Source organism: Agelaius phoeniceus, chromosome 4 (assembly GCF_051311805.1).
Source record: "Agelaius phoeniceus isolate bAgePho1 chromosome 4, bAgePho1.hap1, whole genome shotgun sequence".
NCBI lineage: Eukaryota > Metazoa > Chordata > Aves > Passeriformes > Icteridae > Agelaius > Agelaius phoeniceus.
Window position 1 is genome coordinate 24008870 of NC_135268.1, and position 22856 is coordinate 24031725.

The window sequence follows — 22856 nt, forward strand, 5'->3', positions numbered from 1 at the left end:
GAAAGAAAAGTCCTAAAATATCACTGCTTACAACATGAGACACATTTAAAACTCTCCTCTGATTGCAACACTTCTGTCTCCTTCCTCCCTTCCTTGTTCATCACAGGGAAGCAGTGATGTCCTGAGAAGAAGCGTGCACCAGGCTCAGTTCTGCGGCATGAGTGTCATACACACTGTACAGAGCATGTGTTTGCTCTAATGCGACATGAACCTGATATGGGAAACATGTATGTTTATGAAAATTTGGAATTTTAGAAGCATTAGAAGCATATACTTAGGCAGATGGAGAAAAATAGAAATATATATACACACACACACATATATATATATAGCTAATTCATCAAGCTTGCAAAAGTACAGAACACGGTTTGTAACAGGAATGTAACTTGCTAGGTAGAGACAATTTGTCTCTATGCAATTCAGACAGAACACATAGGAATTTAGTTGCTAGGTAAAGGCCATAAAGATAAGAAAACTCAGTAAAGCAAGACTCAGGTATGGTTGAAACCCATAAAGCAGAACCTTTTGCTTAAGGAGCCAGCAAGAACCAGGCTCCTGGTTTTGGCCAGAGCAAACTGAGCTGGGAGAAAGCCAAACCCGAACACCAAGGAAGATGATGTAACTTCATCAAAGACCCCCGCCCAGGAGGCTTGGCGCCACCAAAGACTAATTATAATATGAACACAAGGAGGCAGAGAGTGGGCAGGGATGTGGGGGCTTGTGGGATCAATGTTTATTTAAACCTGGAACCTGTGTCACCAGGTATGCATGTAAGGTGGGAATATCCCCCATGCATCCCAGCTGAAATAAAATATACCTGCTTTAGAATTTTAATTGTGAAGTCCCTTTTCACCAACTCAAGCCAAGGTTCTGTGCTTAAAAATGGTAATTCATTTCCCTGCAAAATGTAAACATGGGCTCTAACAAACTAAGCCACAGATGAAGGCTTCCTGTAGCCCATCAGAAAAAACATAATGCCTTGTTCCAAAGATAATGGAAGATACAGCTCTGGCAGAAACAAGGAGAACAAAAGGGAAATCAGGTTCCTGAGAATGTCAAAGCATCTCTCCAGGAGTTCTAAATTTATGTATTTTTTCAATGTTGCAATTCACAGAGAATAGCTGAATTTCCCGATTCTCCATGGTGTGAGGCATTTTTGTAAGGATTTCTAATCACAATTTGCCCTGTTGGTTTCATTTGAAGTTAGTAAGGTATGTGGTGTGGGAACTGTACCTATCCAATCTGGCATAATTCTTTAGGCTGTGAGATAAACACACTGAATTATTGCCCATTGAAAGGGATCACCATGCAGTGACAGAGGAAATGGAAAGGCAGCAGAAATCAAGAAAGGATTTCAAATGGGTAGATCTGGAGGGGGAAAGGTTGCACCTGGCCTCTAGTATTTCCAGGCTGCTGTTTTAAAATGTGTGTAGCTTGTTCATAATTGGAAGTTTAGGTATCAATTTTGATTCTTGTTTTGATTGCCAGCTATACAGAACATGTTTTTTAGATGGAAAACAAAAAAGAATGATCATTAGTGTCTCATGCTCTGGCACTGGATGCCAGTGTTTTCCAGTCTGCAGAGCTGCAGCATTGACATCTCTGTCATTCTAAGTACAGTAAGAGAATCTCAGTAACTTATGGAGTGCATCATACATAATGAGTTTGTAGCAAAGAATTTTCTAGATTTGCTCCACTGATAACATGCACCTTAGGTGATACAACTGCATCATTAACTGGCAGTACCTTCCAAACACATCAAGTCTTCTTTTATAGGTCTTTTGTGATGAAGAGCTGTAAGTTCAAATGAAATAAAAATTGAGGTACATTTTTTTCCAGATCTGAATTAATATTCTCCTTGTTTTTTAAAGGAAGAGCTTAACAAATTTTCTAGATTTTTCCTCTGAATTACTTATCATTCAAGGATGATATAATAATATATTCGTAATTTAGGCCCCTATTCTTCATGCATTTCTGTCTAAAGTGGGTTTAACCTGATTCCTAATGAACTTTGTTATTTTTACTGCATTAAGAAATGAAATGTCAATTTCTAAAAGAAACTGATGGGTTTTAGCTCCTACAAGCTACAGATGTTAATTAGGATCCAGGCTATATTAGGTTTTTTGATTGGCTTTTTTTTTTTTTTTTTGTGTCTCAACATCTAGGACTTAAAGGTAAGGTTGTTAACTGCCTTTAATTAGAAAATTGACTTTACATTCTCTGACATTTGCTCCGCATTTTTTTCCACACTTGACTCAGTGGAAATTAATTTGGAAATGACACAAGGCAAGGTGTCACTTTCCAGTTGCATTTGGTTGTGACTATTCTCTTTTTAAAGAAGGATATATTAACTGCCTGTCTCTGTAGATGCCTCTCTTATTTTGACACGATTCTCTGATCCACTCTTGCCTTCCTGGTGCCCTCCATAGCTGCATGGTCACCTCCCCACACAGTTTCACAGGAAGGGGGCACCCCCTGTCCTGTGCAGGGAACCCCACAGCAACACTCCCCAGCTGACAAACAGCACAAGCATTAATTGCTGCCTGCATCCATTTGTGCGCCAAATCTAGCTGCTTTCTGTCTCTGAAGAAAATTGCATACAAAATCAATAAGCTCAGGGAAAATGGCTATAAAAATGCAATTCTTTAAGTGGAAGGAAAGTAAATTGCCTATACTGCTCAGGTAGCTTTGGATTTGTTGCCTGTTTCCATATGAGAGATTTCCTTCACAATAACTTAAGTCTCAGAAATTATTGTTAGTCAGTGTAGGCTTAAAAGTCTGATGCATTAATCTTTATATATGTTCCTTTCTATTGCCTCTTGCTTTATTTATGGAAATCATTTTGCTGGAGTAATACCATAAGCTATACAACTTGTTTTCATGAAGAACTGAAGTTGTAAAAAATAACTCAAAATAAAACTAGACATGAAATATCATTTGAAAAGCACCACATAACAATTACAAATATTTATTACTTGTAGTAAATATTGTGCCAGTTTCTATGTAGGTGAGGCTTTTTAATACTGCTACAAGCCACTATTTATACCTCTTCTTTATCATCCAGGAGTTTAAAACCTCTCAAATGCCTCCTCCTTACTTTGAGGATTCACAGGCCACCTAGTATCTTTTAACACACAGCCCATCTAAACAATAGATTTACAACTCTGAAAATAAACTCAGACTACGTGCAAGAGCTTTGCCCACAACAGAGACAGCGGTAGGGTTTTTTTTGGATACAAAATAAAAACTCGCTTTTTGCAAAAGTAAAGTAACTAAATTTCACCTGAATGGCAGTAAAATATAATATGAAAGAATTTTATTTACCTCCAGTATCTCATCAGCCGTTCTCAAATTGGTTTGATTCTTTTAGACTCTCAGTGAGCTCCAAGCTTTTATACCAGCAAGCCAGACACTCATCTTGGAAGAAACCAGCAGAGAAGTACTGTAGATGCCATAGTGTTTACAGCACTTGGTCCATGAACTAAAGGAGAATAATGAAATAAGTAAGGTAATTGAACGTGTGCAAATAAACTGAGCTTGATTTGCATCTGTATCTCTGGAGCTGGGTATGCAAATACCAGTCTTTATGCACTAATGTTGCACCTGCAGGTATAATCAGAAACAGTGTTTCCAGTGTGAAATGCTTTGCCTGGGTATGAATGTGAAATTTTAATTTAAAAAAACCCAAAAAACAAATAAACAACAAAACAAATCCATCTCTAAAACCTGTGAAGATCTTGATTCTGGGATACTGAGGAGACAGGGAGGGAGTTAAGAAACTGTGATTTAGTTGGTATCTGTAAACCTCCATCTAAACTTTTCTCATTATCTGTCATCCTGGGAAGTATCTCCAAGCCTTTTATTCTGTTCCTACCTATGTCAGTGCAGTCACAAAAGGTAACAATTACTGCAACCCTGTGGGCCCCATGTGCGTCCCACAGTGGGGCTGCATGCATGGGGTGTATGATGTCAAAAATGTATCAGGGTATTTTGCAGGCATAGCAGGATTTAAATACTCAGTAAGAGAATAATCTGATTCATTAAATTTACAGATGACAAATTTGTACACCTGCTTGATTTAAGCATACTGACATCACCATCAGCCATCTTTTGTGCTCACAGTAAGGACTGTATGTGAGCTCTGTGGTGTAAACCATGTTCCCTCATCCCTGCCTGCCACACTAAAAGGGCAGATGCTATTCCCAGAATCTCTTCACTACACTGCTAATTAAACTACCATTTGCACGAGCGAAACTCTGCAAAATTGGTATTTTCTGACTTTGTTTTGAAAATAAGGCAAAAAAGTGCAAAATAAAAGAAACATAAATTGCTGTGTAAGTGATTCAAGTCTAATCTATTCCCAGGATTCATGAAGAGGATTATAAACAGCTTCATTTTGTGTTATTCACAAACAAGTTTAAGCTTTGTTGTGATTGACCAGAACAATGTTTCACAGGCCCAAATCCCTACCTAAACATGCTTCTTTCTAGTGGTAGATAGCAATATCAACATTCAAATTAATTATTCTACAAAACAACACATAAACAGCTCAGAACACTTCTAAACATCTTTTCAAATTGGTTTATAATGTCATTACTGACAAAATAATTGTGCTTTTACTTTTCAATAACCTTGTTGAATATTTTCGTAGAATCAGAGAAAGTAAAGTGAGTTGGAAAGGACTCACAAGGATCACCAAAGTCCAGCTCTTGCCCCTGCAGAGGACACCACAAGAATCATACCCTGTGCCTGAGGGTGTTATGCACACACTTTTTGAACTCTGTCAGGCTTGGGACTGTGATCACTTCTGTGAAGAGCCTGTTACAGTGCCTGGTGGTTAGTTTAGTGTTCAGGTAAAAGCTGAGCCTTTACACAAGCCTGTTAGCCTCAGTTTATGTCCTGAAATGGTAACTTGTGACTGTGGTCACAAGGGTTTTCAGGATGAAGAAGAGACGAGAATGTTGACTCCATGATCAGAAGGCTTGATTTATTATTTTATGATATATGTTACATTAGACTATACTAAAAAGCAATAGAAAGGAAAAGGTTTCTTCAGCAGCTAGCTAAGCTAAGAATAGACAAGAATGAATAACAAAGATGTGTGTCTCAGACAGAGCAAGAGCCAGCTCTGCCATGAGTGGTCAAGAAATCCAAACACCCACAGGAGACCAATCACGGGTCTACCTGTTGCATTCCACAGCAGCAGATAACCATTGTTTACTTTGGTTCCTGAAACTGCAGCTTCTCACAAGGAAAAATCCTAAGAAAGGGTTTTTCATGAAAGATGTCTGCGACAGTAACTAAATACCTGACAGGTCCCCTAGAGAAATGTGGAAGGTCTATTTTTTTTTGCAAGATTTTAAGAGCAGGTTAAACAAAGATGAAGTTATGATGGCCAACACGTTGCCTTTGCAGGATTTGAACAGTTGGTATTGCTCCCTTAGCCTACAGACTGATAATGGTCTGTGATTCCTAGAGACCGTTTATAAAATAATCAGAATAACAAAAAAAAAACCACCAAATAATTGAATATTCCTACTTCCACAGGAAACAGATACTTTATATCAAGGAAAACGCAAGCAAGAAATGCATGCTCCCAGGCCAGTTATCTTTCCAAATGATTCTTTAGGAAATCTCCAGATGAAAGTGCGGCTATTCTGAGGTTAAAACAGCAGTTCCTATACTCCCACTTGAGAACAATAAGTTTTAAGCATACCAGTCCAGCTGGTATGAAGAAGCATCTTTCAAAGATTAATCCTTAAACATACACGTGAGCTGTAGGCCAGGAGTTTGCATTTTAGTTAAGGCACAAAAGGAAACAGTTCTAAGTATTTCCCAATGCATGTGGCTGCCCACAGATCCTCACCTTGCCACAGGCACCTGACAAAACTCAGAGGGAGCACTTGGGCTGGACAAATGAATATTTTTTAATGCAGCTTACTGAAATGTAAAACGGCCATCAAGGAGCACAATCCTGCAGCTGGGTGAAGCCTCTCCTGTACCTGGTTCACTAGGAACCATGTCACACTCTGTCTCCAGCCCCACCACCTCTGCTCCCTTTCTCTGTGCCCAGCACTCTGCAGAGCCTGCCTACAACTGTGATGTCAGTGAAGAAAGCCAGCCTGCTTCCTCCAAGTGCTTTCTTTGTGCCCAGGCCCAGGAATGCAATACACAACAGCTTGCAAACTACCTGGCAGCCACTGAGTGCCTGCACAGCTCCATGTGATTCTGCACAGGCAGCATTTTAACACAGTCCCATAAACATAGGAATAGAGGATTTAAAATTCTCTGCAGAATGTTTTCTTTGTTCATTTTTCAGTATTGCTTGCTATCAAACTCGTAACAATTTTGGTTTGGTTTGTACAGCTTCTTGCATGATAGGGCTCTGTTGCCTTATGAGGATCAATGCCTACATGTTCTGTTCATGTAAATGGTAATTAATGATTTGAAGAGTTTGTGCTCATCTTTGCAGTGCATTTGGGCTACACAAACATTTTTACAAATGCTTGCAGCTGGCAAAATACTGGTAAATAATGAGTAATATAGCTTAGTTAATAACAGAAAACCAAACACATCGATTTCATTACAAATCAGCTGTTGGTACTTGCAGAGAGCAGTATCTTTCTCCATACTGCTAATTACTTCAAAACATCAAAAGCTTTGAGCACTCTAAATTTCATAGCTTAATTACTCAAATAGAGAGAGATTTGCATTTCAGGTAGACAGACCCATTGGAATTAGACTGCTATTATCACTTTATTTTGACACTTAATTACAAATAAGTACTTTAGGCCAGATGACTGATTGCATCCAAGATCTGCTGACACAACAGAAGGGCAGTTAAATACGGAAAAAGTCAGCTTAAAGTCATCTTTAAGAGCTCCCACATCTCGGCATAATTTAAAATTTTAGATATGCCTGCAATAGCCTTCAGAAAACAATTATTCTAAGCAAAGACCTTGGCATTTCAGCAGCACTTAAGCCACTCCATCTTCTTATTTATCTACTTTTACACTCTGAATTAGGGCTTTATACTCATTTTGTGTGGCAACCCAAAACTTCTGATAGTGAGGGAGAGCATCTCTGAGAAACTGCCAGAATCTTCTGCGTGTCTGACAGAGCCAGTGCTGGCTGATTCCAAGATGGATCTGCCTCTGGCCAAGACCATCGCCAGCAGTGGCACTGCCTCTGGGATAATGTAGTTAAAAGGGAAAAGAAAAAATTTATTGCTGAGAAACAAGTTGCGGCCAGAGAAGAGAAGAGTGAGACAATGGGATGGGAACAACTATATAGACATCAAGGTCAGTGCAAAAGAAGGGGGATGAGGTGCTCCAGGTGCTGGAGCTGAGATTCCCCTACAGCCTGGAGCACTCTAACCAGAGCAGGTGGATGCCTGAAGGAAGGACCACGTGTGAAGCCCGCACTGGAGTAGGCAGGACCTGTGGACTCACAGAGAGAGAAGCCCATGCTGGAACAGGTTTGCTGGCAGGACTTGTGACCCCAAGGGGAACCCACACTGGGCAGCCTGTGCCTGAAAGGTTGCACGCCATGGAAAAGGACCTACCTTGGAGCAGTTCATGAGCTGTAGCTCATGGGAAGAGCTCACATTGGAGAACTGTGTGGAGAGCTGTCTCATATGAGAGGGAGCTCTTGTTAGAGCAGGGGAAGTACTCCTCTACCTCAGGAGGGAGCAGAAACAACATGTGGTGAGCTGATAATCATATTGTGCATTCCCCATCTCCCTGCATCACTAGGGGAGAAGAGGTAGAGAATTGGGACTAAAAGCTGGCCCTGGATGGAGGACAGAAGATGTTTTTAAGATTTGTGTTTAGTTCTCATTATCCTACTCTGATTTGATTGATAAAAAACTAATTTCATTTTCGCCAGGTCAAGTTTGTTTTGCCCTTACTGGTAAGTGATCTCTCTCTGTCCTTAGCTCAAGCCAAGGTCCACCCACCACAGGCTTGTCCCAGTCCCAGGCCTGTCCTACGCCAGAATGCCCTGCCCAGTGCAGGCACATACAAGATGTGCTAAGAAGGAAGCAGGTATGGAGCAAGAAATGTTTATTTTTTGGCAGTTATATCAGGTAACCACAGTACAAGTGTTAAAATATATATCCCACCTTATGTTTTTTGTTTTTAACATGGGGAGTTGGTATAATGTCCTATGGAGCCAAACTGCATTTGAAAATTGAGCCCACCCATCGTGTTTAGAGGCGCTGTCTTTAAAGGAATCGCTACAATTTCATTTGCATGCTGAAAATTTACAGCCACATCCACAGCATGCAAAGTTGCTTCATCTCTCTCTTTAGATGGCAATAACCAGAGCCAGTGGTTAAGCAATGGAAGTTCATTCAAAAGTAACATCTGTTTGTACTTCAGATTTCAAATCACATTGTTGCGTTTGCTTTTCATCAACACTTCAGCTAAGACGAGCAGTGGCATTTTGCATAATATTCAAGAATTTGCTTATGCAAAACACAGAATAATTACTTGTAAGATTTTGAAAAAAAATCTCAAAAGAGCTCACATTTTCTACATTCTCATCTAGATGTAAAATGTATAAATGTAATATTCTTCCACTCCTTGTCCCTGTCTGAGCTTTTGTTAGATGACATGTGCTGCTTTGCACATGAAAAGCATTCTTTCTGCAGAACTAGCCTTCTCCAGCTCTTTAGGTTTGTGCTGCTCTGTGGTACACTGGTTTCATTGACTGGCACCATTGATCAAATGATCTGTGCTCATGTGATAATTAGATCCTACAGACTGCTGACAGAAAAACAGCTTTTGAGAGTGTTACTGGATAACTTACTCACAAGTCCTTATGGTCCAAACAACACAGACTGATAAAATGGCAAAGAGTTTAAAGGAGTCGTGAAAATTATATCAGCTGGGGGTCAGGATATCAATTTCTCATATTCACCAAAATGCTGAGATTAGAGCAGTGGAGATGCTAAAGCACAGTGCAGCTGAAGGTGGTTCAGAGGAAATTTATACCTGTAACTTGCCATGGTGACCTGCATGATCCCCCATGCATCTTTGTTCACGTGCTTTGAAGTCCTTCTTAAGGAAAATGCTAACACAAGGAAGGACAAATCTATAAAGGGAGAAAATAAATTTTAAATTATAACAATTTTTTTAGTTCTTCAGGCTTCGACCAAGATTTCCAAAGGTGACCAGTGAATTTATGTTTCTCATCAGCAACACAGCAAAAAGCCATGATCTTCAGAAAAGTGCTGAACCACCTAGAATATTTAATATACTACTGAACAGCCTTGGAAAGCCGGGATACTCTTTGCACAAAGGTGAAAAATTTAAAATATTACTTTCATTTGAGCTGTGCACTCTTCTTTTCTCATTGAGATGTTTTGTTTGTTTGTTTCATGAAACAATGACAGCTGCAGAGTAGGCAGGTGGTGTGGAGCTTTCTTTGTTCACAAAGCCTGTAGGACTATGGCATGGTGCATACTGGGACTATATGTTTTTTCTTACCCATAGCAGTCCTTGTAGAAAGCTGCAATGTGCTCTGGCTGAGTGCTGGAGGAGGGTGGGGACAGGAGCTTGTCACGATGCGGCCATGTCCCTCTCCAGATCTGAGGATGTCAAAACCAGGGAAACAAGAACTTGTAGCAGACACCTTACACCCTGAGGAGCCCCTTCCTGCCTGCACAGGACTCTCCTCAGATCAAGGCTGTTCATCCCACATCTCCCTGACAGCTAGGTGACATCTGTCCTGGGCCCCTTCTGTCACCAGTTCCCAGTGACAGAGACACACCATGCCCAGAAGCTGGGAGCAGCTCTCTCTAATGCCACTGTGCCATCTCAAGGGCTGTCGGTGCCACATCGGTGTGGCACAGCTGTTTATCTTTTTCCACCTGAGTGAGAAGAAGGCAATTAAAAAAAAAAATTAAATAAAGAAGATGTTTTAAAAAGTAAAAAGGGGAGAATAGCACCCAATAACCAGCAATTTAAGGAACACCAGCTCAGCAATGGTTAAAAGGGAATTACGAGAAATGGGTCCTACTCACTGCCCAATATTAAAGATTTGCATGGCAATTGCTCTTGAGATTTGTGGACTTTGAGGTTTAATTCAGGGAGAAAAATGCATTTTGAGTGGACTGAAGATAATATTTCACATCTTTTGAATGTGAAATCTGTCCAGTGCCAAACTGCAGCTGCAAGTGGCTGACAGTGCTGAGGATGTTTGAGCTGGACTCATGTCTGCTTTTCTCATAACTGAACAAAATGATATTTCCAGGAATGACCTTGTGCTACAGGCTTCTGTTTGTGACTGAAACAAAATGATAAATTAATTTTCTTCTTAGTTCACTGTGGAATATTAAACCCTCTTGAATTGACAGAACAAGGGGCAATGGGCACAAACTGAAGCACAGGATGTTTAAATGTTTCCAGGGATGGAGCATCTCACTCCTTTCAGAGGTTCTCTCTGAACAGCAGGAAACTCACTTTTAGGATGACTTGACACAGGTTGCCCAGGGAGGCTGTGGAAACTCCAGTTTTGGAGGAATTCAAAGTCTGCAGAGAAATGGCCCAATAAAAAGTGTGTATTTTGCTCTGCTCTGCAGACCCATGCTTACTGTGACCTACCGAGGGCAGATATTCTCTAATTTATTTTTTTTTTTCTCATATTGAACTGTGGTTTTGAGCTATTAGGAGTTTTTAAGTTTTCTTGACAAGAGGACATCATCAAAAACTGGCTAATGAGAACTAAAACATCTCTTCCCTCAGAAAATTATGCAAGGTTCATGAAATTACCCTTTGGTTTTGAAAATTTTGGGTCAAATCCTACTCAGCTCAGAAGAATTTGGGGCAAGAACTGACTAGATAAACTGCCATGACTCTTTTTCTCATTCTATATATAAAAAGGAAGAAGTATATTTAGTAAAAAATAACTAGAAGTCAAAATTACATTCATACTCACTGTAATTAAAAAAAATAAAACCCAAAGCATGCTTATGTTGTTGAGTGATGACCTGTTAGGAAAGCAAACAGAACCCAGAGTCTCTGTGTATAAAATAATTTTCAAATAAGCTGCTTATTTTGTCCCTTTTTCTTCTGCCTGTCCCACATTGCCTTTCCAGAGGAAGAGCTCAGCACAGAAACTGGTGCTTAGTTAGGTTTAATTTTTGCTTTGCTCTTTCAGTTCCCCTTTAAAAGCTGGGAGCTGTGGCTTTTCATCAGGTGAGCCAGGAGGTGCTGGAGCAGGGCTGTGAGCAGCCTGTGGCATTTCCTTCCTCGCAGTCAGCCATGGCACAGCTCTCCCTGTGCTCCCACACCCCTGGGGATCCCTCAAGGACGGGCGGTCTGCTTTGCTCTTTACACTGCCCATATCCATCCTAATTAGCTGGAACCGGGCTGTAAGGATTAACAAGATCCCCTCAGTAAGAGGCTTTGCAGAAAGGGTGACCTCCCACCCTCCCAAGCTCTGTGTGTGTGTGTGTGAGCTCAGCTGCAGATATCTGGAGCACTCTGAGTGGTAGACCTGCATTCAGAAATGGCACAGGAAACTCCTGTTTTCCCTTCGAGCTCTAGAAACCAGACAGAGAAATCTTTCCTTACACGATTTTATGCCAGTATAAATGCCACCAAAGTTGACAAAAAAAATTTCATTATCTATTTGCCTGACAGGAGATAACAGGCCCCTGAATGTACCCTCTCTGGACTTCAAGGATTTGGTGTGCTGCTTCTAATTCTCAAATTATTTGGCCTCCTCATTTCCCTATCTAGGCTACCATATTTCACAGGGTGCTATTAATCATATAAACACTATTGACTTTTTTCTGTTGTAATCATCGATTTCAGCCTATCTTCTGGAACTTTTGGCTGCTTTTATAAAGTGGTTATGTTGCTATGACAGAAAATAGATTTGTTTTAATAGGATAACAAAATATGAATGCAGAGAATTTGGAAGCTGTAGGTCTGCAAATATTTCCAGTGACAACGCTTTGGGAAAATTGATAAAACTACAAGTGAAGCAGTGTTGTTGGAACCTGATAAGGACTAAATGTGAAGACAAAATAGAAAGCACAAAGTGGATTTGTTAAACAGAACATAGGCACAGTTCACAAAAAAGGTGAGGTTATAGAGGACATCAAAACCAGGGCCCTGAAGTGAGTTCAGACTTTTGTATCCCACCATGATTTCTCCTTAGTGCTAAGATCAGTGGGATTTTGCCTTGGATCTTTTAGAAATTTCCCATAACAAAACTGCTGAGTTCTCACTATGCAGCTGATATCCTGATTATTGTGCAGAACAAATCTCCTCAGGACAGATTTTGCTTTCCATTACCAGTCTGGATAAGTCCAGGCTTCAGCAAAATGGACCTGGATTGACATCAGGGCTAATCAGACCACAGTATCCTGCCTGAAAGGAGCAGCCTTCAGGAAAAGTTCTTTTATTTGTAACCATTTTTATTTTGAATTTCTATTCTGTTTTGCCAATTATTAAAATAAACAAAAATTATCTTTCTTATTCCTCTTATTGTTCTTGAAGCTTCTACTCCTAATTCTGTCACCATTATTAAACAAGTCCTCCTTATGCCCTTTAGTAAAGGTACTTATGTTACAGGTATATGAATCCTGCCTACTTTTGATTAAGTAATTCTCAGCTCGAAGACTTCTGAAGACAGAAAATCTCCCTCTGACAAAATGTATAAAAGTTTAATTACCACAAAATTCTGCATATATTGAGCAAGTTTGCACTGCCTTTCCAGTGCTCTTTTATCACCCCCACCACTGTGGCTTGTAACCACATTTGTCTCTAACACCAGGCATAATTGCATGTTAGTTTATCTGCATTTCAGCTGTCCTCTCCTGAACCTCATCTAATCTTTTCATTTCAGTTCTGTGATGAGAAGTCCTAAACTGCACACATTTGTGATTGCATTCTTACCAAGACTGCCAGAAAGTTGTTACTCCTAAAGAAGCAGGAGTTATTTATTTCACTCACTCATTCTTACCCTTAGCAGGTCAGGCTAAGCTGCACGAGGGACATTTACTTCTGTGGAAGGCTTAGCTAAATGGGGAAACTCATATACCATATTATATCTGTACCACAGATATTAGTCCCCAGCACACTAAGGACGGCAGAGCTAGAGAAATGTTATTTCGTTATAAGACAACTCATTCTTTTTTTATATGTGTCCTTGTGTTATTTTTGCACTATAGCTGTGGAGTCTTTTAACCCTTTCACTGAGTGTACCTCCCACTAAATACACCACACTGCTGTCACCCAGTAGCATTTCTTCTAAACCGACAAACCTGAAGGAATGAGAGACACAGATTGCTTAGTTCTTAAATATTAGTTATCTTAAACCAGTCTAAACCAGTCAGTCATGCCTGGTCACTTCTAAAAGGTAACACCAATCTGATGCTCTACTCCATTCTTGAAACCTCTCTCCTGGTTGCTGTCACACCATCATGCCAGCTTAAAAGTGATCAAGATGTTTTTGTCCTATTTTACAGAGACAGCTTTAAGAAACACCCTTTTTTTCTTTGTTCAGAAATAACATCCATTTCAGAAGAATCAAAAAATAAAAGCCTTCTCAAAATGATGCTTAACTCACAGAATGCCATAGGAACCATGTCTGATGGGTTAAAGGGAAGGTATTAAGGAATATATGCTCTTGCTTTCTTCTTATTCAGACAATATTAAAACACAAAAAAAATATGGTTACTATACACTGGAAAACAACAACAGCAACAACCAAGCAAATGATCATTTCATTAGGAAAGTAATTGTAAATCCCTCCTTTGAGCTGTGTCTTGCACTTGACCCAAACTGCCCCATAGCTGTTGCAGCCAGCCTGGGGGTAGCCAGCAAAAACCCCACTGAGGGCCCTGGCAGAAGGGCAGGACAGCAGGAGAATTCTGCTACTTAAAAATGCAGCATTATGTCCTTGCAGCCTCTTATGTATTTTAAGAAAATTCTACATGTTGTAGCTCAGGTGTTACAACAAAATGCAGGAGGTTTGCAGTCACCTCTGATCTGATACCTCTACTTGTCACCTTCGAGACAAGATAACAATGAAACACTGCTGCAGGAAGGTCTTCAAAATTCCGGTGAAAATGGGCCATCCTGGCCCTAAGGAAAAGCCACCCCCAAGTTAATAACCCAGGATTTCACTTTCAGCCAAAAGAAAAAAAAAATCATAACTCTACCTTTCATTCCAATTGCTTGATTTTATATTTTGTTTTATATGCACGGTTATAATTTGTAGTTTAACTGTAAGCTGCCATATTGTGTATATACTTACTTGCGCTGCAATGTAATAGAGCTGTGGTGTGACACAGCTGATTGAAATTGAATACAACATAAATTTAAAAATTCTGCATTTACTGTGACAGTCAAGATGTCAGAATTATGCAGAAGAAATAACAGAAATCATAAACTACATTTTAAATGCCATGATAGTCTTAAACACAGAAAGTTTCTGATCCATAAATGAATAAAACTCCACGATTTAAACATGAATTCCAAATGATTTCATTTCTTAAAAATCTAGCACTGCTTTCAGTGAATTCAAATGTCTAATGGCTTTTATATCTATGATTAAAGACCTCCTTGGGTATTTCCAAATGTAAAAAATATGAACACAAGCTCTGCCAAGGCTGAAAACCAGAGAGTCCTCACACTTATTTTCTACTCTATGCCATGTCCACATAATTTTTTCCATTATTATGAAAAAGTTTTCAAATATGCATCCAGCAATTTGGAGATACATAGATTTTACAATGCAAATTGTATTCCTTCCTATGTCAGACTTTATGCTAAATTAAAATCAGGGAATAAAAGCCAACAAAAAATGAAAGAAAAAAAAAGAAAAAAAAATCAAAACCACAAGGAAGCTTAGTAGTCCTGATATGTAGTATAACATTCTGTGTTAAAAGATTTCCTGAGGTGATGCTGGACACATAAGACTTCTTAACCACCACAAATCTAACTATAAAATAGTGTTAATTTCAATCCATGGACCATCAAAGGGAAAAGACAAGACAACACCTCTGTAAACAACAATCTTCTCCAAATAATGTAAAATCCAGCAAATATTTATATTCCTGAAGCTATGGAGTTGTTCAAACTAATCCTGACCTTTCAACTTGCTGGATAACTCTACCAAGACCTAAGAAAACATGCACACCTCCTCTAACACCAGGCTTTGCTGCAAGTTCAAGGGTCTTCCTAACCCAGTTTGACTTTGTGCTCTTGAACCTTTGTTTTCCTCTACATAAGACATCCCTAGATCTGACACTGAAGACCTAGGAAAATCCCAAATATCCAATTTCTGCAGTGCTTATGCCTATCAGTGCTGGTCATAAGTACATTCTTGATCTGAATTTGAGACCAGGTCCCTTATATGTGAGAAATCACATGGGGGATCTTTTTCTTACAGTTCAATGAAATAAATATAAAATTTTGAAACTATTGTGTATTTCCCATCTGAAAGCCTACCCCTCCTTCACCCATAAAACTGCAGAATAACCAAAAAACCATTCCAAACTCTGGTGAGAGCAGCTCTCATCCCAGTAGAAGTCTTCTTTCTGTAATATGTCCAGAAATCAACCTTAACAACACCAGGCATTTTCAGCTGAGTGACATATTCAGTTAAAGGAATTAAGACTAGCAGCCAACCACAGGTCAAATTCTTCATGCAGGCTTGCAAGAAGTAGTGGAAAGTGAAGCCACAAGAAGAAGCATCTATTATTTTTTAATTAGGTGAAAACAAAAGACATAAAACAACCTGCTGTATTTCCAGATCTTTGGGGCTTTGATTGGAAAGCCACCTACTCCTGCTCTAATTGCTCAAAAAGGAGTTTCCTCCTCATTCATTTGCATCTCTTTCTTGTCCCATTTTCTTTTTTTTTTTTCAGAGAGATGATTTAGCACCGGTGTCCACTGAATTAAAAAAGGCCTGATTAATGTGCAGCAGTTGACATTATAGCATATGCATTCACGTTAGTGATGGAAGAGCCTCATGTAATTGGATCAGAAATTGGATAAAATAATGAAAAATTTAACACAGCCTTTGTCTTTATACGTTACAGTGGGATGGTTGTAAGGTCAGGAGATGGGAAGCAACAAGGGGAGTTTTAAATGCTTTTCTGGTAAAAATTTGTTTAATGCATGCCCATGATTAAAACGAATGTGGTACCCCACTGCGACACAGAGGTACAAGAGAGGGAAAAATAAATTGGTGACATTGACAAAGTGTCATTTGTTATCTGCTTTAAAATGTCAGGTCATGTCATTGCACTGAAATATTTTCTCTCTTGATGTATGTCTTACAAAGCAAGTTCAATGTTTGGCACTTTTCGATTTCAATAAAAGAAAACATCTTTTAATCTGGAAAGCATAGTAACCATCAGGAAAATAAAGTCAATTCAAGGCTCCTATTTGAACACTTTTTCAGAAGCCTCTTGAAAAAGCCTACTCTAAGTGGCTTGGTTCATCATGAAGCCCTATTCTTACTCACAGAGACCTGGCTGGCTTTCTGCCCATTTTTTCCTCCTAAAGAAAAAATTAAGTATGTTTCTGGGATTTCAGTACCAAAAAGTGAAAAAGAGAGAAATTTTAATTTCATTAGAACTTGAGTCTTGCGATAAATAGATCAACTTTTTGATCACAGAAACTATTAGGGGAATATTTCCCAGGCTGACATTAACTACGTGCTGGAAATATAGATGGGAAATTTAAATAAGTTATGACATTATATTCATGACAAAATCCATGAAATAAACCAGACATCTTATAGGAGATCATTTATTATGTTTGTATTTTTTGCATTAATAGAGAATAAACCTTTTTTCCCATAAATCTATCAGAAACACGGGAAATGAAAAAGTGGGGGAATGGTCTGATAGTGATAGAACAAAACTCAACTTCAAATTAAGTCACAAATTTAACTCACAGGATGCATTTGCTCTGGCAAAGGGCTATGGAAAAACCTTTCTTCTACAAAGTGTTCACAGTTCACAATTCCTAATGAACCTGACCATTAGTTACTTCTTGAACCTGTTCTCCAAGGAGTAGCTTATGTTATCCTTTGGGAAACATGCCTAAAATAAAAGCAATGCGGCAGTGATGAGAGGCAGTAGCAGCAACATAAAACCTAAATAATTTGATGTTTTTCTGGGTAGGTGTAGACCAAAGCACCTGGAATCCTGACTTGCCTATTCCTTGGGACACAAAAAGGAGGAGAGTAGAGGAGCTGAAGGAGAGAATGCAGCTTATGTACTTAGGGGCAGATTTGGGAAGTAGGTGATTCTGTTTAGCTGTTTTGCTCAAAGTGTTGGAGTTTCAGGGCAGCACTCACTGAGAAAGCATCTAGAAAGTACTGTTGCATTTGATTTTAGTGCAAGTCTGCACTTAAAATGCTTTTCTTGCCTCCATTTGTTTGCAGCCCCCTCAGATTCAGAGCAGCATCCTTGCACAAAGCTCTACCTGCCTTCATGGACTCAGCAACAAGTTTGCACTGGTAAAGAGTGTGCAAAAGGGACAGACTAGGAAGATCTTGGCAGGATAGGCATGGAAAAAAGTGAAAAAACAAAGGTGAAAACATTTTTATAGCTCATTCTCAAACCAATTTTCACTGGATCCTGCCTCTGTAAGCTATTTTTTTTTCCTCCTTCTCTGTGATATGTTCAGCTCATCAGTGCTCAGGAGAATCCTAAAAACAGTTTCTTCCAAATGACATTACTTAATATTTCTGGCCCACTTTATCTTCACCAGTTATATCCAGGGGAAAATTTGGAAATACACCAAGTAGTGCCATAGAAATGAAGATCCTAACATTGTGACTAGGCTTCATTCTGCTTCCTCTGTACATCAGTAGCAGCACAGAATAGCTGCACTGAAATCAGCAGCTGCTCTTTTTCTCCTGTCATTCTAATGAAGATCAGATCCTGGTCCACTAAGCCTCTCTTTCTCCAGATCAATGGAGCATCATCAATATTCAAATTATCTCTTCTTACCACAATTCCTCTGGATATATTCCCCAGAATTTCAGGAGGTAAACATAGTGGTGGAAGAGGTGAGGAGGAGTAGGGTGCAATTGCACACAGAAAAAATCTGTACCAGGTGTGTATTAAAAAAATAATATAAAACAATTTGGCCCTGTTTCTTGGGCCCTCATTGCTTTCAGCATTAATGTCTATTTTGTACAACATAATACCAAGATTTAATTTCTGCTCAGCACCTCACTCAGCATACAGCAAGTTCCCTGACATTTTTCACATGTCTCTACTCCAGCTAGGAAGTTTGACATCACCTTGAGCTGAATGCCTTGCAGACACTGGAGCAGGCAAGCCCCCTCAGTGATGAGGCAATGTTTCACTCCAGCTATTATGGCACAATTGTTTAGACTAGTGGAGTAATAAATGGTCCAATTGTCCACAGGGGACCAGGGATTGTCAGGCAGGGAGGATTATTGCTGTTGTCTGTGGTTTATTAGCTAGCATTTTGATTCAATGCCTGATGGAGATTCATAATTAAAATTTAATTTGTGTGTGAGCTTGTAAGAGACAGACAGGGAAAATATTCATGCATTGTACAGGTGATAGGGAGAGATATTTTCTCTGCCTACAGATTGAGTCCAGTGAGAGATTCAGGAAGTTTCTAGGGGTTAGCATAGCAGAGAAACTCAAAAGTGAAAAACACTCTGATCTCTAGGGTTAAGAACCTATTACAGTGCATGAAAAATCAGCAAAAATATGTGCATGGTTACCTAGAACTAGCTACTAAGAAATACTAAACATACAGGTGCTTGAGAAATCCCCGAACTTAGGCACCTGCCCTAATGATGTCTGAGAAATGCCTTCATTCCCTTTAGGATACCAATCTGGTAATCCATTCCTGAAAGTATTAATATACTCTTGGAACAGTTGTCCTGAAGGAAAAGGAGTTGCTTCTATCCCTCAGTTATTATTGTAATAATCTAGAAATTGAAAGTACATAATTTTTTTGCTTGATTTTGGTTTTGGTTTTTTTTTAATGCATCATCATATTAAAAAAGACCTCTGTCATTTAAGTGGTGGGATTCTAACAAAGTTTTGCCACCAGATATATTCCAACAGTCCTATCCCACTTATTGGAGTAAATGTAAGTTTTACTATGAGCAGTGTTAGCAAGATCTTACCACTCCTAAGCACAGCACACCAGGAAACATCTTTTACAATTCCAAAAGCAACATTAGAATAGTTCATTTTATATTTCAGCCTGGGCATATTTGGCATTATTATTGAAACAATGAATGTCACATCATTATGACCTGATCTCATTTTAGCAGCAGGAAATAAGTATTTGGCTTCCACTGCCTGAGAGGAAGCCATGGCAGAGGGAGCTGCATCCATAGATGTTCCACATGCACCGCAACTTCCAAACTACCCAGACATATGCTCAGGCTGTCACTGCTGATAACTCCTTTGACATTAGAGGCTGTGAGATACAGCTCCTCCACTGCTGTAATCATCTGCAGCATGCCTATAAACTCCCTGCTTAATAAGAGTCCACTTATAAATTCCGGATCATTCAGACTTTCCCGGAGCGTTTTCTGACAGCCAAATCATAAAAACGAAAGCAATTACAATTTACTGATGTGCGGCTAGAGCAGTGGACGTTATTATCACCATCCTTGGGATTTATTAGGAGACAAATAACAGGAATGCTGGACTGCAGACTGAACTGTGCAGGTTGCACAGCATACATGTCCTATCTGCTTCCTCATCACTGACCAGGTCATGCCCCAGGGCATGTTCTCAGTGATTCTTCAGCTTCTCCAGAAGATACACGATTGATGTCATAAATGGGCTTGGCTTTGGTTTCAAAGATAATGGTGATGTACAAAACTTTTCCCCCTCTAAATTATTTCAGCGGAATATCATCATTGTGTAACATCTAAAACACTTTCCTTTGATTTTGGTTTTTGGTTTTGGTTTTTTTTTAATTTTTTTTTTCATTCTAACAAGCTTTCTAGGACTGGAAATTAACCAGTGGTCTCTGCGTCTAGTGGATGCTAATTACTGTTTCCTATAAATATTTTTTTTTAAATAATTGATAAGAATGAAAGCAAATATCTATGAAAATTGGCAATAAGGAATAAAAGCCATTTTGAAAGAGAATTGTTGAACAATGGCTGAAATTGAGAATGATAGATTTTTTTGTTTTGTTTTGTTTTTAAAAAGAAACATTTTTTGGTTTTATAGAATTCAATTAAATACTTTGTGGAGTCCAAACTCAAGTATTTAAATTCATATTTGGGCTCTTAACACTATTGGAGTTTCATATCAGTAACTAGAAAGTGATTTTAAAACATCTTAGACATTTCATTGAAATTATGAACTTTGTGTTTTCCTAAATTTGTGTTTTCTGAAGAAGTAACTTCCAAATCAAGGTGCAATCCCCCTCCAAATTCTAACCTCCTGGAATCCTAAAACTAAACATATAAAACTGTGGCTGACTGGTTGAAAAAGTCTTTTTCAGCTTTTCTTTATTTATAACTATAAGGTATTTAAATATTGAAAAACTATGAGAAAAACACGGATTTGAAAACAAATACATATAATTGTATGTTCTTACTAGCATAGTCCCTAAAAGAAGCAGAAAAACAATAGTCTTTGAAAACATGTGAGATATCTTTTCTGAAATTCTTACCGTCAAAATTCTAAAAAAAATGTTTCCTTAATATTAGAAACTGGCTATTAAACAAAAACAGGTTGAAGTAAACAAAGAATTTTTTACTGTTTCTCATTTAGTCTGGATTTCACAGGCAGCAGTCTATATTCATCATTAAAACACAAATCCTTTTACTAGAAGACACCAAAGTTTTTTAAATTATAATCATATACAAAACATTCTAGTTGTTACAAGAAGTTATGTTGAGAGGCACAGACCCTCAAGAGAACACTACATTCAACCTGAATTCATGGAGAAGGTTTCCAAAATTGATTGATAGAACTGGGATTACAGGTGTGTACTTTGAAGGGAAGTATGTGGTGTCACAGGGTGGAAAACTTAAGAGTTTAAGGTTTTAGAATATAGCAATATCTATGGAGCAAGATGGAGGTTCCTGGGTGGTGGCTGGTTCTTCTTCCTTCTTCTTCATAGGTTTGGGTGTTATTTTGTAATTGGACAGAAAAGTCCACATTGCGGACTTCAAGGGATTAGTTACTGAGTTAAAAGTGAAAATAATTTAGGTGTCATTGTTTAATTGGATAGTTTTTCCTTAAAAGACCTTGTAGAGATAGATTTGGTGCCATTTTTGTAGCTTGTTAGTGAAATGCTGTAGAATTCATGACTTGTAAGACTGTAATATAGATAAGAAATAATAAACATCTGAGTCTGAATACGAAATATCATCTTGAGCACTTCAATCCCGACCTTGACAGAGGCAGAAAAGAAGCCAAGAACCGGCAAAGATGACCCCTCCTAACTGCATTTTGAATTACCACGTGATAGTAACATGGGAACATTCCAGGGAGCATTCACAGGCAAAGGGACGCAGCCCTCAGTGAGCAAAACTCAATATATTTGGAACATGATGTCCCAATAAAGAACAAAGAGCATGCCAGGATGAAACGCTATGAAAAGATGTCCAAAATAGTCTCCTCTTATTGGAGCCAGAGCAAGTACCCCGCTTATTAAAAAAAAAAAAAAAAAAAAAAATGCTGATAAACTTTCACACCCAGTGTGCTGGTTTTGTCCAGGATGGTTAATTATCTTCACAGGATCTGGTATAGGGCTGTGTTTGGGATTTGTGCTGGAAACAGTGTTGATAACAGATGGATGTTTCCCCAATTGCTGAGCAGGGCTTGCACAGATCTTTTCTGGTCCTCATCCCACCCCACCAGCAAGGAGGGTGGGCTGGGGGGAGACAGCCAAGACAGCTGACAACATATAAATCTGGGGGAAGAAGAAGAAGAAAGGGGGGAATGTTCCCTTTGTCTTCCCAAGTCACCATTTTGAGTGACAGAACCCTGCTGTCCCTGCTGGGGTGGCATGGGAGGCAGTGAATGAAGTCCCTGTTTTGCTTGGCTTGCGTGCATAGGTTTTCCTCTTCCTTTAAACTGCCTTTATCTCAACACAGGAGTTTTCTCTCTGTTACTCTGCTGGTTCTCTCCCCCATCACAACAAGGGAGAAGAGACCATGCAGCTGAGTAGGGATTAGTTTCTGCTGGGGCCAAACAAAAACACCCAGCAAGATCCAAATGCATCCCAGTGAAACTTCAGGTAGATTATTTTGTATTTTTCCTTATCCTCTTGAGATACTTATAAATCAAGACCAAAGCCAGCTATATTTTGTAATTTCATTTTTCAAAACTGAAGCCCAGTCTTTAGCAACTTTGGTGTTTTCTGAGAATAAAATTCACTTCTGTTAATCACTGTTAGGCAAAATTGTCATTTCGGAATAACATCACAAGCAGCTCTTGAGCTGTACAGCATAGGAAAACTCTTCTTAGTTATACATTAATTTTTAATTTTTTTTTAATTACACTTGCTGTTAAAATAAACTTTGTCTTTTTTTATTCTTATGCCATGAAAAATAAAAGACCTACCTCCAACCAGGGCAGAATTTCACCAACTGCAAGATCACAGCCTAAATTAAAAAGAAAAAATCATATTTTTGGAACAGCTCCAGAAGCAAAGTGAATTCTTCTGACTCTCATTAGAGCCTGACTGAAGGGCACAGATTATACCCAACCATAAATTCCTGAAACTTTTTATAAGAATACAAAGGACTAATTTTGATCTCATATTAAAGTAAATAATAACAAATAATAGTAGTGAATCAAGTGAAGAATAACTTATTCCAAATGACACTCTTGGAAATCCAGAACCGCTCTA

General features: G+C 38.9%; 1 protein-coding gene across 2 annotated transcripts in view; it reads right to left on the bottom strand.

Annotated features, from left to right (window-relative positions):
• The window catches only part of LOC143693943 (uncharacterized), a 64266-nt gene extending 41657 nt beyond the window's left edge, over positions 1-22609 (bottom strand). For both annotated transcript variants that reach the window (XR_013182022.1, XM_077177091.1), the window contains exons 1-2: positions 22568-22609; positions 3325-3481 (exon numbers count right to left, since the gene is read on the bottom strand). The gene's annotated coding sequence lies outside the window, so the exon portion shown is untranslated. The remainder of the gene's footprint in view (positions 1-3324; positions 3482-22567) is intronic.
• Positions 22610-22856: the final 247 nt, after the last annotated feature.